This window comes from Littorina saxatilis, linkage group LG8 (genome assembly GCF_037325665.1).
Source record: "Littorina saxatilis isolate snail1 linkage group LG8, US_GU_Lsax_2.0, whole genome shotgun sequence".
Classification (NCBI taxonomy): Eukaryota; Metazoa; Mollusca; class Gastropoda; order Littorinimorpha; family Littorinidae; genus Littorina; species Littorina saxatilis.
In genome coordinates, this window is record NC_090252.1 from 32,465,200 (window position 1) to 32,484,378 (window position 19,179).

Sequence of the window (19,179 nt, forward strand, 5' to 3'; positions counted from 1 at the left end):
TTGGGGGATTGTATCTGCCTTTCTCTGATTGGCTCGGAGCGTGTCACTGGAACCGAACCACTGGTCAGCGACTCGCGCAGAGCTTAGCGTCACTTCATGATTCCTGCAACTGTAAAGGTCAGGTTTTGGATATGGTGAAAAAACAAATTCAGCATGTGCCGTCTTTTCCACGGGAATATTTCGGGAGATGCATTATGTAGTTGTGTTGAAAAACATACAACTCCGATGTCATAATGAACCTCGCGCCTTTCTTTTCGTTTGTGCATAAAGAGAATGGACTTCTGCCATGGAAGAGGTCTGCCTGAATCAACTTTGATTTTGAACTTTTTCATTTTTCGAGTCAAAACTTGTCCGAAGAGTTTATGTCTGTATGTAAATTGTGGAAAAACCAAAGCAAAAGAAATCATAGTTTTCTGTGTACAATATCCATAATTCATTTACAACGATTGTAATCGGAAAGTTCTGTGAAGACTGCTAGTTAATTCGGTTTGACATTTGACTTGAGCAGAGTTCTATTTCGTGTGGTAGAATCAATTGCTATAACCTTACATGTTTGTGATAAGTTGTAGTTTTACAAGACATGTTACACTCAACACAAAAGTAGCTTAGGGCGCAATACTGATGTACTTACATTTTACAAGCAAGTCAATGCTTTCCCCTTGATCCGTTCCTTCCGCCTGACATCGGTACTCTCCAGAACGATTACAATGAAATGGCGGCGCTAAACGTGTTCTCAGCTCGCTGCTGCCTTCCTTCTTGCTCTCATCTAACGTCGTGTTTCCAGGGCCCAGTAAGCGGATGGATCTGGGAGGGTTTCCGTTGGTAAAGCTGCATGTTAAGTTCAAACTTTCTTCGCTCGGGTCCACGATGACTACATTGTGTGCAGTCTCTTCTCCTGCTGTGAGCGTCTCTATTGTTGGTGGATCTGTAAAGATGATGCCATCAATAATTATGACGTTTGTTGTCTTTGAGGGGAGGAATACCTATTTACACTTTTTAAAACTTCTTGAGTCAAAGGTCTCCAAATAATGTTGATACATGTACCACGGCGTGTAATTCCAAAATGAACCGAACATTAGTTTTAATCATCAAATGCATAGTAGAGTTTTAAATCTGAGCATGCACAAACGTGTCATGTTTGATGGTACTTGTTTGTCATATCTCTAATCTTTCGAAATGTTTAAGATTTATTTTGTGCATACAACGATGGCACAGTTCATTTGAAAACTGACAATGAAAGCCCCAGTAAGTATATTTGTCATCGGAAGAAAAATATCTCGAAAACGCTATCAAAGAAACATGCTTTGGCTTGGACACTCAACTTGCTACTTAACATTTCAAACAATGACCACTAGAAATGTTCAACTAGCAATTGCTACCCTGTGACATTTGGTAACCCAACACGATGTGAATGAAAACTTGTGAAAATCGTGGCAAACATGTTAATTTTGTCAATCTTCGGCGATCATATCGTGTGCGTGTCTGTGTCTGTGTGGGTGTTTGTGCGTGCGGCGCGCGTGTGTGTGTATGTGTGTGTGTGTGTGTGTGTGTGTGTGTGTGTGTGTGTGTGTGTGTGTGTGTGTGTGAATGCACTTTGTACTTATTGTTTGAACTCACACGTTACGCTGATGTTGAATTCCTCGTATGGCATGCCACTTAGAGCGAATCCACCCCAAAGTTTCCATTTAACGCTAGCATCAGACCTGTTCAGTTCATTCGTGCTGAACTCGCAATTAAGGAGGCTGTAACCTTTCTCGGTGTAGTTTCGACAAGAACAGAGACTGTTAGTGTTACTCGTGCGGCGGTCGGGGATCAAAACATAACAATGCTGCTCTTGATTTTTGTCTAAGTGCAGAATGCCCTGAGTTTCAACAGTGCAGTTACTGAACAGGTCAAAAGTGATAACACCTGGTGAATTTTCTGCAACCGTCGGGCTAGAAATATTCCTCAGCTCAGCGTAACCTGCAAGTGGAAAACACAAATTACCTCTGAAGCATGCATCCCTTGGGATGAAATAATTATTATAATAGAATATCGAGTTAACATGGCAATCTGTTTGGAAGTAAAAATGTTTTCCCAAAAGAGAGAGAGAGAGAGAGAGAGAGAGAGAGAGAGAGAGAGAGAGAGAGAGAGAGAGAGAGAGAGAGAGAGAGAGAGAGAGAGAGAGAGATAGAGAGAGAGAGAGAGAGAGAGAGAGAGAGAGAGAGAGAGAGAGAGAGAGAGAGAGAGAGAGAGAGAGAGAGAGGTAAATCCGACTTACATGTCTGTGAAGAATCAGTAGTAGAAAAATCAGCATACATCTTCTGTAAGCATAACACACAAACGCACACAAACAATTGCATCGTGTTATGCATCTCGGTAAGTATTCGTGGGGAGAAGCAATCAGTTCATCAGTTGTATACATCGAAACCTAGGTATGTGCTTGCACAACAACGCACCCGATGAGATAGTCGTATCACTGACGTTTGAATCTAGTTAAAGTATTCAGAATATACTCAATGCAAAAAAAGCGTTTTGCGTCACAACACTGAAAGCAGCTCTAAATGTCGCCTAGTCAGTATAGTGTACTGTAAAGCAATGCTACTGACGGTACATGAAGGACACAACGCGTGCTCTTAACTAATCTCTTCCCCTAAATATGAACGCATGTGCTTACTACAAAGGCAATTTAATAATGATAGCTCAAAGTTTGCCAATAGGGAAGATGTAAAGTCAGATCAGTATAAGTGCTTATAGTGTGTTCGACATTCGGAGAGAGGAAGAGGGAAACAATACTTAATTGTATGTGTGTTGGTATAGACAGCTGTACTCGCTTGAGTTTAAACGTATAACACCATCCCTCCACTAACATCAAAACGTGTTTACGTTAATACAATGTAGTTGAACTACTCTATTAACAGTTGCCGGGTTATATTTCAACAAGCCAACATCCACAACGGCACTTTACATCAGACATAGTTTTGGAATCCGCTCAACAGATATTAAGCTTACATGGACTTTGACTGTTTTGCTTGATTTATTGCGTGTGCTTTCAGTAAATGAAATAAACTTGGCCAAAAAATTATTGCAACAAATGTCAAACCCAATTTAAAGCATTAATCCCCGTGTCATTTCATTAAAACTTTGCGATCGACACCTGCATCAGTAGGAATAGTATAGCACGCGAAATACGCAAGGTAGCAAAACAAAACAATCTGTTTAGGGTAGATAATTGGTTTGAATTTCTTCTCGTATGTCAAAAGTGCAAAGTTTTGCCTATTATGAATTTGTTTCCATTTTTCATTCGGCTCTTCCGTTTTTGTCTTGTCGATTTTGAGGGTACCCTTGAACGGCGGTCACGTGATCCCTGTAAAATAAATAGTTAATTCAAAAGGTGATCCTGAAGGTTAAGTGAACAGCCTTCTCTGGCTGAAATGACACAGCAATTAATGCCTTAATTTGGGTTTGAAATTTGTTACAATACTTTTTGGCCAAGTTTAGATTTCATCTAAGCAATGGTTAACTACTGTAAACAATGTGAATTATCGTTCAGTTTCATTCACCGTTTTGATGGTTCAAAGTGAAACATGTCGTCAACAACGCAATTTTTGAGGAATTAGGTGTGGTCAAGTAACAGTGACGCCAAACCAAAATATTGGTTAAATCCAGAGGAACAAAGGCAGATTTGTACATACACATATGTTTCTGACCAAAACAACTGCTGTTTGGTTCAAACAATGTTTTATTTTTGTTTACATATTCAAGAAATGTACAAACATTCTTAAATATGAAACAACAACAAGACTATGGCTTATGGTGGTGTCTTCAATCACTGCTGTTTAATATTTGGGCTATGTTGAAAGGTGAAGAGAGAACTGTCGGCCTATTACAGTCTTCTCCGTTGTCTTGAAATACATAATTTGAAGTGGACACGTGTTGTGTTACTTTGTTCACTATTCTGCGAGTGTTGCTATTATGCACATTTTTTAGCTGGATGAATAGGACTAATCAAGAAAAATAATTATGTTTGGGAAGATTTAAATTTAAATATGTATCGCACACATTCTCCGGTTTAATCACTTACACAATTAAAAAAAAATATCCCCCCCCCCCCCCCCCCAGGAGAGAAAGGAAAAGAATAAGAAAAAAGTTCAATATAAAGAACGTCCAGCTTAGCCGACAGTTGTGATATATTTTGCCTGCCATATGGTCTGAAGCTTTGTCCCACCGTATATAATACTGTATAATCTCTCCAATGTCAGTGTCCCTTTCTGAATCGATAAACACTGTTTTCAAATATAAAACACAAGAATTGTGAAGGAGTTATGCCTCTTCCCCAGCAGTCACTGGGCTAACGTGACGTTTCGTCATTCATTTGTGCATACTATATGTATTTGTCATGAGAATACATCGCATGGGTTTAATTCGGAGAGAGTCTTTAATCCTACTGTCAATGCAACTGGCAGAAAAAAGGTCGTTGCAGGCGTAGATGTCTCTGCAAATAGCATTATTTCTTTTTTCCCCTTTTCCATAATCCGCTGCTAACCAGATTCCCCTGCCCACCATGCAACCAAAGATGTCACTGGACGCAATTAAACCTATTTTAAAAAGCCAGACACCAAATCTCAAAGATATGTTAAAGCCCCATTCCGACCCACAGGAGGTTTATAGAACGATGGTATCTGTTCACAAAAACAGCAATACTAACCTGACGGAACACATGCTTGCTAGATTTTGACCAAATATCAATTGTTGGGTTACCCAATCTGATAGTGACATTTAGAATGATGAATCATTTATCTTTCAAATGCAGTTTGAATTGATAGCCTGGGATAAGCCGTTTACTTGCAATAAGCATTTAAAATGATTGAGGGGTATGCCAACATGACCTTTAGGGCCGCCATTTTGTATGGTCTGCATGCTATGCCAAAAATAGATGTTTTTGGTTACCCAATGTGCATGATGATGAAATTTAGAATGCTGAACTCTTTGTCTTATACATTCAGTATGTCTTGTTAGCCTGCGATCAGCCGTTTGCTGTCAATAAGCGATTACAATGAGTGAGGCGTACGCCAACAATGACTTTTGAGGCCGCCATTTTGCGTTATTTGCCAAAATCGCGACGTGCGTCTGTTTTTTCAACCAATCTTTACCAAATTTTAAACACAGATTTGTGTTATCATTACCTATGGTGTGTATGTCAACACTTAGCTGTCAATCACTGGTTTGGAGATGTTGGGGATTCACGCAGGTAAAAATGTGGCAAAAAATACCAAATATTTGGTGCGTCAGAAATTAGCCGCTTGTAATCAGTGGCACTGTGTAAGGTAGGAAGTATTTGGTAAAGCACACTATAGGAGTAACCTATAGCTTTAACATCTTAATGGCCAAATATCAACTTGAACTTACAAAGTTGGTAAAACAGTAGGAAGTTGTTTTTTGACATTATTTGTTCTTACTTTATATACACTTTTTTTCTCTTCTTAAATTCAATCCACAGTGAAGTTTTACAAATTCAATTTTTGGAAAGTGTGATATTTTCTGATGTTGTTGTCCAAATTTGACATGAATTGATCGACATTCACGTAGTAAAGAGTTGACGTAAAAATGACGCGTACCTTTAGGTAGCAGTGCCTCCTTAAAGGGCAGACCGGGTAGGCAAAATGAGTTATTTTTGGTCTCATACACCTTTTTGGGGTTGTTGCATTTTTCACACCTTTGAACATCCTGGAATGCATTCAATAATCTGCTTTTGTCATTTTAGACATGTATTCATGTAAATAAAACCATTTTCAAACCGATGTTTTGTTGTTTTTGTCTGTGTTTTATCAAAAATATCGAAAAAATGGTCTACTTTGGATACTCCGTGCTGGTAAATGTGCGCACATGACATGACCCTTCGCTGTTCAAACTGTGTGGAAATTTCCGTTCTTCAAGATGACGTCATCACCGTTGGGGAATTTCCGTTGACATAGGCACAAAGAGAGAGAATCCGTTCCAACCGAAACCCCGGAATTAATATATGCAAATATATGTAGGTCAAAGGCATTTGGCGCAAGCGCAGTAGACAACTTATCAGTCCCCCGGTGTCAACAAATCCATGACTTTTTCACCGATTCAGCAGCATTTTTCAAAGTTTTGAGCTGCGAAGAACAACCCTAACATTGGAAATGTTCGGCATAGTGGCAAGAAATATCAGAGAAAGATTAACCAGCAGCAGCGAACAGTAGAAGGAAGTAACAATACTCCGAAATGAACCAACATGATCGTATTGAAGCAGACGACATTCTAAGATTCTTGACTCGACGAGGTGGGTTTTGCTTCTTTCTCTTTTCGATCTTGTTTGTTTGACAACGTGATTTATTGCACATTGTTATGTTGTTGTTGTTGTAAGAATGTGTTAGGGTTTGCAGGTAAATGATAAACAGTTTGTGTCTGAAGTATTTTGCGGGTTTCTTGATCCAATTTACTGACCATGCCGCCGCCGCACCCCCCCCCCCCTCCCTCCCTCGATCATCTCTGTGATATCGTCTTCACAACCCCTATTTTATTGTTCTTCGCTGGCCAGTCCTTGAGAGCTTACTATGGTGTAACATGTCATCATTATTCTTTGTCTGGGGTCAAACTGAGAAGCAGCATCTGAGCGATGTACGACTGACACAGTTTCTGTTTCTGGTCATTGACCGTAGGAAAATAAGTACCCTACTAGAGAGCGTTCTCTAATTCTAAAGGATTGGTTTACACCAGCATGGCTGACCAACCTATCATTGACAGCAATATTGTTGTCAAATCTTTTCCATTAACTAAGGAATAAAAAAATAGATCCAATTTACTTCACCAAAGAAAAAAAAGAGTTAAACTAACGGACTGGGGATGCAACTCATGAATCAAAAGCATAAAGATCACCTGCAAACAGTGCTAGGTTTAGGAAATCTGAAAATGTATACACACACAGAACACACACACACACACACACACACACACACACACACACACACACACACACACACACACACACACACACAAAACAGACAACAGACAAGAAACAAGCAAATACATAGCAAGTGTGATGAAATAAATTAATTTTAAAAGAAAAATATGAAAAGAAAGAAAGAAAGAAAGAAAATAATTCAGCTAGTTTCAGTATTAGTTCCTGTGTGTATGTGATTGTGTGGTTACTCAAATCCCATAGTAAACTTGACATGTACATTTTGTGATAGGGGCCGGTATGTATATAAGGGATAACCTTCTGTGAGGTTTAGTGTGTGACAGGGTGAGAATACTTTGATTTCTTTTGCTTTTTCGTGGCTGCTTTTATTTCCAATTATTTATCATTATATATATTAAAACATACACTTTTTTGTCATTAAGTTGTGTGTGTTTGGGTATTAATAAGTAGTGCAAATCCACATGTAATGAGTATGAGTCACTGTTAAATTAATGAATGTCTTTTGTGTGTGTGTGTGTGCGTGTGTGTGTGTGTATGTGTGTGTGTGTGTGTGTGTGTGTGTGTGTTCGTCAACCGACATATGTGGGTACGAGCCGCTGAGGTGGTTGTAAGAAAACCCGCCTGCTTTAGTGGTTGGGGGCTGATTGGGATTTCTGATTTACCGGCCTAGCCAAAAAGTTGAGGTACACCCCATGTAACATGGTCATTTGCAAAATAAAGTACAAGCACTTGTTGACGTTTATATTGAGTCTTAAAATTTGCAGCTTATTACAAACAAAAACCATGGACAGTTGTATCAAATATTAAATTAGTGTTTGTGTATTTATTAGGTTGGAGCAAGGGGAGAGCCAGTCCTCCTGTGGTGGCAGCGAGGAGAAAGATTGACCTGATGGAAAAGTTTGCTAAACCGGAACTACCCTCTTCCACAGCAGAAACATCAGCTTTGCCATCTTCTGACCAACCATAAGAAGATACAGATACTTTGCCATCTTCTGACCCATCACAAGCAGATATGGATACTGGTACTGTGCAACGTCACTCCGCTGACATGTGTTGGGCTTTTGTCAACATTGATCAGCTCAATCTATTGCTGAAAGGTCTATATCCTGTACTGAATGCTTGTCTGATAGCAGTCTGATTATGAAAGAAGGTGATGCATCAGCCCAAGGATTTGCACAGGCCCTGCATCTGGAGTGCATATGAGTGTCCATTCAAGTCTGCAGTTGTTTACTCTTCTCCCGGTGTTTGCAACGCTTCGGGTGGAAAAGTTGCATTTAAAATAATCCGCGTATGACCATGTTGGTACATGGAAAGAGACATTCATCTTTACAGAAATTTGCTGCAGTGTTAGGATTGAGCACAGAAATACTGTAATTAAAATGTTGCAACTTTTGAATGGCTTGATAGCTTTGTTCCATTTGTGTATATATAATTATGTAATGTTGTTGATGATTTGTGAAGCATCATTTCTATGCAATGGAATAAGAAATCAGTGCATCCGTTGGGTTTTTATGAGTCTGACAGTTTGGTTCTGATCAATATTTTCATATCAGCACAAACACAGATAATTGACTTTTTTAATGTTTTCATATGATTTTTGTTTAAATCAAAAAAATCTGATAATTTGATTATCAAATCATTTCCCCTTCATAGTTAAAGTGTTATTCTGGTTAAAAAAAAACACCCCATTAATTCAAGCTCTACTGTGGTACTAGTTTACCGGGGTACTAGTGAGACTCTTTTACATGCTGTTTTCTCTACATGTAATTTGAGACAAAATGTGGTAATTAAAATGTTGTAACTTTTGAATGGCTAGATGGATTTGTTCCAATTTTGTATATGTTGTTTATGATAATTTGTGAAGCACCATTTCTGTGCATGGAATAAGAATACAGTAGATTCCTTGTGTTTTTATGAGTCCGACAGTTTCGTTTTGATTCATATCTGCACTAACATAGATGAGTTTTCAAATGATTTTTTTAAAAAAAGTCTGGATAATTTGATCGTCAAATCATTTCCCCATCATAGTAAAGTGGTTATTCTTATAAAAACATATCAATTCAGGCTGCACTGTGCTACTAGTTTGAGGTACTGGTTGGAATCTTTCAAATGCTGTTTTCTCTGAATGTAATTTTCAGACAAACATCTGTAATTAAAATGTTGCAACTTTTGAATGGCTTGATGGATTTGTTTCATTTTTGACTCACATGCGAAGCAAAAGTGAGTCTATGTACTCACCCGAGTCGTCCGTCCGTCCGTCCGTCCGTCCGGACGTCCGTCCGTCCGTCCGTCCGGAAAACTTTAACGTTGGATATTTCTTGGACACTATTCAGTCTATCAGTACCAAATTTGGCAAGATGGTGTATGATGACAAGGCCCCAAAAAACATACATAGCATCTTGACCTTGCTTCAAGGTGAAGGTTGCAGGGGCCATAAATGTTGTCTAAAAAACAGCTATTTTTCCCATTTTTCCCATTTTCTCTGAAGTTTTTGAGATTGAATACCTCACCTATATATGATATATAGGGCAAAGTAAGCCCCATCTTTTGATACCAGTTTGGTTTACCTTGCTTCAAGGTCAAGGTCACAGGAGCTCTTCAAAGTTGGATTGTATACATATTTTGAAGTGACCTTGACCCTGAACTATGGAAGATAACTGTTTCAAACTTAAAAATTATGTGGGGCACATGTTATGCTTTCATCATGAGACACATTTGGTCACATATGATCAAGGTCAAGGTCACTTTGACCCTTATGAAATGTGACCAAAATAAGGTAGTGAACCACTAAAAGTGACCATATCGCATGGTAGAAAGAGCCAATAAGCACCATTGTACTTCCTATGTCTTGAATTAACAGCTTTGTGTTGCATGACCTTGGATGACCTTGACCTTGGGTCACATGTATTTTGGTAGGAAAAATGTGTAAAGCAGTTCTTAGTGTATGATGTCATTGCTAGGTTTAGTTATTTGACCTTGACCCTGAAGGTCAAGGTCATGTAAAGGTCAAGGTCAAGCATGTGAGTCGTATGGGCTTTGCCCTTCTTGTTGTTTATGTTGTTTATGATTTGTAAAGCGTCAGTTTTGTGTATGGAATAAGAGTTAAGTGCATTGGTTTGGTTTTTATGAGTCTGACAGTTTGGTTCTGATTCATGTTTTCATATCGGTACAAACAAAGATGGCTGTTTTCATATGATGTATATACAAAAAATCCTGATAATTTGATTGTCAAATCCTTTTCCCTACATAGTAAAGTGGTCATTCTGATAAAAAACATATGAATTCAGGGTGCACTGTGCTACTTGTTTTTTTATGTACTGGTTTAAATCTTTAAAATGCTGTTTTCTCTGAATGTAATTTTCAGACACAACGCTACAATTAAAATGTTGCAACTTTTGAAAGGCTTGATGGATTTGTTCAGTTTTTGTATATGTTGTTTATGAGTTGTACAGCATCAGTTCTGTGTATGGAATAAGAGTTCAGTGCATTGGTTGGGTTTTTATGAGTCTGACAGTTAGGATCTCATGTATTTTTCTTATCAGAACTGAACCGGTAACTGAAAATGCTAAATTAAAATAATATATTGCTTAGAAATGCTTTTCGATACACAGAATTATTAAACACACACATATTGCTGCAAAGAAGAAAAATTGGATCAAAACATGCACTGGTTAACAAACTGCAACATTTTAAAAAAAGCACATTTTATAACGTTTTTCTCACATTTTGGTGAATAAACCCCCCCAAAATTGCTTTTCACTCAAAATTTAAAATGGTTTCCCCTAATTAGGTTATTCTGCTTGCAAAAATCAAACAAGCAGCAAGCTGTTTCAAAAAGAAAAAATCAAGTGCTTGCCTACCCTGTCCCCCCTTAACCTTCGCCGTGCTTCCTGGGTATTCTACTACCCAGAGACACATTAAAACCTTAATATCTCTGGAACCATTAAGCAGATTCTAACCAAATTTTATGTATTTGTCATAAACCTACTTTGCCCTAACCCAGTTTATTTTTGTGTGTTTTCATGAAAATGATTTTTTTTAATAAGTTACATAACTTTACTATAACGGATCAGATGATGTGGGTAGCACAGTACCCATACTTTGTAAAGAGCAGTGAACACAACCACCCCTATTATGGTGTGCGCGGGTTTTGCAGCACCCATACTTGCCAAAGAGGGGTAACTGCGTTTCTCCTTATTCGATGCTGCGCGTGAGTTGTACAACATCCAGGAAGCGAGAAGGCTTAGATAGGGGCCTACAGGAAGCATCTCTGGCAGTCACCGCATTCTTTGTTACACACGCGATTGCTCCTGTCGACGCACACAGTGCGCCTTTCGTTTACAAAGATACTTCTGTTTGCCACACATCTGGCATACTATAAGGTCAGATAAACTATTTCATTTGTACTTTATGCAGTTTTATTATGTCTGCAAAGCATTCTATTTCTAGTTGCCGATGAACACATTCTGTTTCTTTTTTTTTTTGGTTTTTTTTTTGGCGATGCACGAAAAGCCGACCGGTGTCGACCTGGTGATAACCCCTCTTCAATCCCCCCCTCACTCTCTCTCTCTCTCTCTCTCTCTCTCTCTCTCTCTCTCTCTCTCTCTCTCTCTCTCTCTCTCTCTCTCTCTCTCTATATATATATATATATATATATATATATATATATATATATATATATATATATATATATATATATATATATATATATATATAATATATATATATATATATATATATATATATATATATACTAGCGGAAAAAAGTTAAGGACGGTTCACACACGCAATCACAGCAAAAGAACGAATGAACATATCGTACGGAAATTTGGAACACGTTTACTTCAGTCAATGTGCAACGCAACTGCAAAATTTGGGTTTATTTCATCGAGCTGATTCGGTTATTCATGTCCACAAATAGCAGAGGGGTCACAAATAAACATAAGTCTTTCATGAGGTCAACAATGGGTGTGTCCGCCACGTTTGCGCTCAAGTTCACCACACCTTGACCGCATAGAGTTCATAAGCTTCGTGAAAAAGGCCTGTGGAATGGCCTGCCACTCCTGTTTTGGGAAACCTGCAGCAGCTGCTGCAGGTTTCTGGGAGGCTGGTGGTTGGCCCTCACCTGCCTGTCCAGTTCGTCCCATACATGCTCTATGGGGTTCATGTCTGGCGAACAGGCACGGAAATCCATCCTGACGACCCCGGTTTGCTGGATGTAGTCGTTGACAAGCCTGGCCCTGTGAGGAGTAGCATTGTCATCCTGAAACACGGCGTTTGGGCCAATCTGCTGCAAGACAATAGGGGCGAGAATTTCATCCCTGTAGCGTTGACCAGTGAGATTCCCGACCACATGGTACAGGGGGGTGCGTTGATGAAGGCTGAAGCCCCCCCCCCAAACCTTGACAGAGCCCCCGCCGAAGGCCACCCTCTCATGCACTGTGTCGTCTTCATAACGCTCGCCCTCACGCCTCCAGACCTTGCGCCGGCCGTCAGAATGGTACAGGTTGAACCTGGACTCGTCACTGAATAGGACCTGAGCCCAGTCCCGGCGCGTCCATCTCAAGTGGCGGCGACTCCAGGCCAGACGAGCCCGGCGATGAGCCTGTGTCAGCAGGGGACGCACAGCAGGACGACGACTCCGCAGCCGGGCGTCATGCAGGCGGTTGCCGATGGTCCTCTCACTAACGTTGATGTTAGTGGCCTCCCGTAACTGCCCTCTGATGACCTTGCAGGTGACCCTCCCAGTGGCGAGGATGAAACTACTGACGAGGAGGGCCCTCTGCCACCACTTGATGACTCTTCCCCTGAGCAGTCTGAGGATGAACCAGAGGAGGATGAGCCTTCTTCCCAGACTGCAAAGGATGGCACTCTGTGGCAAAGTGTGCCAAAACCAAAAGTCGGCAAAACGCCAGCCAAAAATGTATTTCGAAAGCCACCAACGCAACTCCAAGGATGTCAGAATGTGACAACATCCTCACACGCTTTCAACTTGTTTGTTTCAGACAAGATTATATCTGATGTAGTCAAGTGCACCAACATTGAGAGTAGGAGGGTAAAAAAGGATGCATGGGTTCCGACTAATGACGAGGAGATTGAAGCTGTCATTGGCATGTTGCTTTTCTTGGGCACCAAGAAGCACAACATGCTTTCTACCGAGGAGATATGGGACTCTAGCTATGGCCACCCCATTATTCGGGCATGTATGGGTCGGAGAAGGTTCCAAACCCTCATGACCCACATGCGGTTTGATGACAAGTCAACAAGAAATGCCAGGAGAGAGAGGGATGTCTTTGCTCCATTCAGGGATGTCTGGGATAAGTTCCAGAAATCACTCAAGAGCCATTACATCCCAGGTCCTCTGCTGACTGTCGATGAACAACTTGTTCCATTCCGAGGCAGGTGTTCTTTTCTCCAATACCTCCCATCAAAACCAGACAGGTATGGGATGAAAGTGTTCTGGATCGCTGATGCAGAGCAAAACTTCCCTCTGTACGGTGTCCCATATCTGGGTCGACCAGCTGGTCAAGAGAGGCAGGTTAATCTTGGCCGAAACATTGCCGTTGAGCTGGCCACCCCATTCTTCAAGAGTGGAAGGAATGTCACTTGTGACAATTTCTTCACTGATCTCACGCTATCTGAGACACTCTTGAAGAATGGCATGACTCTCGTCGGTACAGTGCGGGCAAACAAGCGCTTCTTGCCTGACTCGCTCAAAACAAAGAAGCACCTTGCCTTGAACGACAGTGAGTTTTCCTTCACTGCAGATGCTACTGTCGTTCGTTACCAGAGAAAGAAAAAAAAGCGTCATTTTGCATGCTGAGCTCCATGCACAACAGTGGGGTTGTACCTCCTCAAGGGGAAAACCCAAAGAAGAAACCGGAAATTGTACTCTTCTACAATTCCACCAAAGGAGCCGTCGACACATTGGACAAGATGGCTCATTCGTTCACTGTGAAACGCAAGACACAGAGGTGGCCAATGGTCATGTTCTTCAATATTCTGGACCTGGCCACCATTGCTGCTCGGTGCATTTGGAGGATCAAGTTCCCACAACATGGCCATTCTTCGAAAGATGGGCGTTCTGCTTTCATTCGAAGCATAGGTGAGCAGCTGATGCTTGGTCACATGAAACAGCGCATGGAATCTGTGGTGATGAGCAGAAATCTTGGTCAGACAGCAGAGAAGATCATCAACAGGCTTGAGGTTGCCACTGAGGGCAGGTCTGAATGCCGACCATCTGCCAAGACACTGCTTCCAGTGGCTGGACAAAAACGGCCTGCCTCCTCTACCTGACTGCTGGCCACTTTCTTGACACACTGTGGACAGAGTTTGTGCGTGTGATCGGGGCAAATGAACTCTCCACACTCGCCGCACATTTGCTTCGTTTTTCTGTCCAATCTCCAAGTACAAAACAGGCACCGCTTCGGATTCTTGGCTTTGCAAGAACCAGCTGAAGAATTTTGGTTGTGGCTGGGGATCAATTCAATTCCATTTCACTTTATTATGCCAAGAATGGCAAAGAAACAACACATCAACATATATCACAAACACTACAGTCAATGCTGCCAATACACACTTTATTATATTTGTTCTCGTTCATTTGCAAATCTCTTTCTCTCTCTCTCTTTAACCCTCTCCCTCCCTCCCTCTCTCTTTACCCCTCTCTCCCTCTCTCTCTTTACCTCTCCCTCTTCTTCCTCTCTCTTTACCCCTCTCTTTTTTACCCCTCTCTCCCTTTACCTCTCCCTCTCTCTTTACCCCTCTCTTTTTACCCCTCTCTCCCTCTCTCTCTTTACCTCTCCCTCTTCTTCCTCTCTCTTTACCTCTCTCTTTTTACCCCTATCTCCCTCTCTCTCTTTACCTCTCCCTCTTCTTCCTCTCTCTTTACCCCTCTCTTTTAACCCCTCTCTCCCTCTCTCTCTTTACCTCTCCCTCTTCTTCCTCTCTCTTTACCCCTCTCTTTTTACCCCTCTCTCCCTCTCTCTCTCTTTACCTCTCCCTCTTCTTCCTCTCTCTTTACCCCTCTCTTTTTACCCCTCTCTCCCTCTCTCTCTTTACCTCTCCCTCTTCTTCCTCTCTCTTTACCCCTCTCTTTTTACCCCTCTCTCCCTCTCTCTTTACCTCTCCCTCTTCTTCCTCTCTCTTTACCCCTCTCTTTTTACCCCTCTCTCTCTTTACCTCTCCCTCTTCTTCCAAACACCTTTCAGCAGCCATTTTTGCAGATAATGAAACGGTGAATGCGCAAAATCTTGGTCCCTTGGCCTGCGAACCGGGCTGTGGGTATCCTACTACCCGCGATGACTAGGTAAGGACTAAGCTGTTCAACTCTTCTTTCCGGAGTATGGGTATTCTAAAACCCGCTTCATCCGATTAAGGATGGACACAGAAGAGCCTATGTGAAATGTATGGGTATTCAGACACCCGCCCCATCGTGACTGTGTAGTCAAACACGAGATCCGGTGAAGGTTAAATGACACATACGGGTCACTTGAGCCCGCGCTGTCTATTCAACCCATTGGGGCTCTGTGTGACTCACTTTTTTCAAACATTAGGGAGGTTTAGGTATTGCGTTACGTACCCCGACCTCACCTATCCCAATCGAGATAAGTCACGCAGAGGAAAGTTGTAAAAACTGCTCGTTAGATACCACGTCACCTATCAAAGTAGGGCAAAACTCCAAAATTCGTGCTTTGAAAAATCGTCGACAGCGCGCTAAAGTCTGCAACAATACCCAGTGTTGAAACTGCTGCTGTCATCGTGTCGGTGTCGCTGTGTGCTGCACGTGGAACAGCAGGTAAAGTCAATCTTTTTTAATTTTTTTTTAAGGAATCAGAAAAGAAAAGTAGGGCAATCGAACTTCGAGCATTGGTTTGTGTTCGTTCTGGGTCACTGGCCAACACGCTTTCATCCCCCGCTTACAAGGGTGTGTAAGTGGGCGTCGTTGTGTTTCTGACTGTCATCATGTGCGAATGTGTGTATGTGGGTATATGTGTGTGTGTGTTTGTATGTCTGTCTGCTTGTCTGTCTGTCTGTGTAAATGGGCGACGCCATGTGTGTGCGAATGTGTGTGTGTGTGTGTGTGTGTGTGTGTGTGTGTGTATGTGTGTGTGTGTGTGTCTGTGTGTGTGTGTCTGTCTGTGTGTTTGTGGGTGTGCGTGTGTGCGTGCGTACGCGCATGCCTTTATGTGTGTACCCAAACCTAGCCTTCAATTCAAATGAATTGGACGGAACATTACTTTATGGTCGTTTACAAAGTCTTTATGAAACAAAACATTCTTGCTAGGCAGTTTTACTAACCAAAACTAAACAACACCCCCACCCCACCACACACAGGATACACGTGTGCATTGGGTTACCAAGCAGACTTGATCTGTTCCTGGGAAAAGGTTACCGTTATGCTGAATTTTCAGTCTTTTTGAACATACGCTTCCTGGGAGTATTTTGGTCGAGATGACATTTCTAAATTTAGCTTGGGTCGTCCTTGCGTGCTTCATGGTTTGCTGTGATATCCCAGAGCCCTTGGAACGGGTCACCCGATTTATCTAATTTTAGTCAAGCAACCACCACACAACTAAACAAGTCGCGTAAGGCGAAAATACAACATTTAGTCAAGCTGTCGAACTCACAGAATGAAACTGAACGCAATGCAATTTTTTCAGCAAGACCGTATACTCGTAGCATCGTCAGTCCACCGCTCGTGGCATAGGCAGTGAAATTGACAAGAAGAGCGGGGTAGTAGTTGCGCTAAGAAGAATAGCACGCTTTTCTGTACCTCTCTTCGTTTTAACTTTCTGAGCGTGTTTTTAATCCAAACATATCATATCTATATGTTTTTGGAATCAGGAACCGACAAGGAATAAGATGAAAGTACTTTTAAATTGATTTGGAATATTAAATTTTGATAATAATTTTTATATTTTTAATTTTTAGAGCTTGTTTTTAATCCAAATATAACATATTTATATGTTTTTGGAATCAGAAAATGATGGAAAATAAGATAAACGTAAATTTAGATCGTTTTTAATATAAAACAAAAATAATTACAATTTTTAGATTTTTAATGATCAAAGTCATTGATTAATTCTGAAGCCACCAAACTGACATGCAATACCGAAGTCCGGCCTTCGTCGAAGATTGCTTGGCCACAATTTCAATCAAATTGAATTGAAAAATGAGGGTGTGACAGTGCCGCCTCAACTTTTACAAAAAGCCGGATATGACGTCATCAAAGGTATTTATCGAAAAAAAGAAAGAAAAAAAATGTCCGGGGATATCATTCCCAGGAACTCTCATGTCAAATGTCATAAAGATCGGTCCAGTAGTTTGGTCTGAATCGCTCTACACACACACACACACACAAACACACGCACACAAACACACACACACACACACACACACACACACACACATACACACACACCACACACACACACAAACATACAACACAACTCTCGTTTCGATTCCCCATCCATGTTAAAACATTTAGTCAAAACTGGATTAAATGTAAAAATATGGCTCTCACACATACACACACCCACACACACACACACACTCACACACACACACACACACACACACACACACACACACACACACACACACACGCACACACACATACACCCTCGTTTCGATTCCCCCTCTATGTTAAAACATTTAGTCAAAACTTGACTAAATGTAAAAATGTGGTTTATGCGCCAGGATATAGGAAAATGTTGTAAAAGGAGGTCTCATACTTTATTTGAATGGTTCATAATAGATTTTAAAGTAATATGAGATACGTTGCCTTCACGTACAAAAACTGTTTAAAACGTGAACACGCCCGTATCAGAAGCACGCACAGCGATCTACAGTGGGAATACCCGCAGTGATAATGGTGTAGTATGCACGTAACGTGGTATCAAACGCTCAGAAGTTGTCAAATTGAAGGTCACAGTGTTCACGTATTATCGAGACACCGACACATTTGCACTAAAATCCATTCTAGGGGAGCTTTTCCATTATTTTTGCTACCGTAGGGATTGAATTCATTCCACTGAACAGATTTAACTACAAAATACATTTGAACGAGCGGTATTTTGCTTTCTGTGTCTGCTTTTCGAAGTGAATCGAGGCGAGCACACTGAATAGGCCCACAGAAGGATACGCGGTGTCGGCGCCTTGTCGTTCGTGGGGTCATGCTCTTGACACATCGGCGACTACGATGTATACAAACCAGAATTATGAACTATGGACTGAAGCGTGAAGGAAAGATTCCAGAAAATATTGAGCATCCTCACAACCTCCTCGGATGGTTGGACTTGATAAAATCTGACATACGTTGCGCTGACGTATGGAAGGGTTTGCTACGTGAACACGAACCTTATCACCACACGCAGCGCGACCCGCATGTGAGATTGGTGTCCTGGTAGGTGACGTAGCTGATAGGGACGCAGTTTCTAAACCTCCCTATTATCTTTGAATCGTGTGAGTCAAGAGCTTGCATTTCCGCGGCCTTTTTTCTATATCACTCGAGGCACGACAAGACCCAGTATCTAGGACATAATCATGCTGACATTCACCGTGATGCTTTTTTGCCTGCGCATGCAGGGCTCTGTTGCACCTGGTTAGTATTCTTTTTGTCTTATTCGCTAAGGCGTTGTCGTTCTTTATCAAATGATAAGACTCGCAGTGACCATTATATATTGTTTGCTAGAGCACTGGTGTAGTTCTCCCGCTCAAACGGCTGCTGTATAATCATTGTAACAAGAAGGCCTAATGTTTCCATCAGTCGATGATGAGGAGCATCCGGCTCTGCTCAGAGCTCCGCTGAAGCAACGATTTGTCTTGTTGCCGCATATATCAAATCAGTCAAATCATTGTCACAACTATCGCATAGATGACTACACAATATATTCACTGTTGCCAGTCAAACGAAAGTATAGGCTATATGCGGTTTGTCAGTTCGCATCCGTCTCCCGCCAGAATGTAACATGTCCCGTGATCACATTCTAGATGCCAAAATAGACCCAAATAGCATGCATGTTTTTTCAATGTGTTAACGTGATCAAATACAACCTATTGACGTAAATATAGACAAATAATCACTTTTGTCGAGACTACTAGAATTCTATGTAAGCTTTTGACGTAATTAGCTAACGTGCGGGGCCTGATCGAGGCAGCACTGCTATTTATTTATCTTTTTCAATACATTTATTTATTTATCGATTTATTTGTACATTGATTGATTGATTAGCTCTTAAAAACAAAGC

General features: G+C 41.2%; 1 long non-coding RNA gene across 1 annotated transcript; it reads right to left on the reverse strand.

Moving 5' to 3' along the window:
- Positions 1-635: 635 nt before the first annotated feature.
- LOC138972264 (uncharacterized) lies at positions 636-2,632 on the reverse strand. Its single transcript, XR_011457517.1, has 3 exons — positions 2,261-2,632; positions 1,618-1,962; positions 636-925 (listed from the first exon to the last, which is right to left on the reverse strand). It is a non-coding gene; the product is annotated as an uncharacterized lncRNA (long non-coding RNA).
- Positions 2,633-19,179: the final 16,547 nt, after the last annotated feature.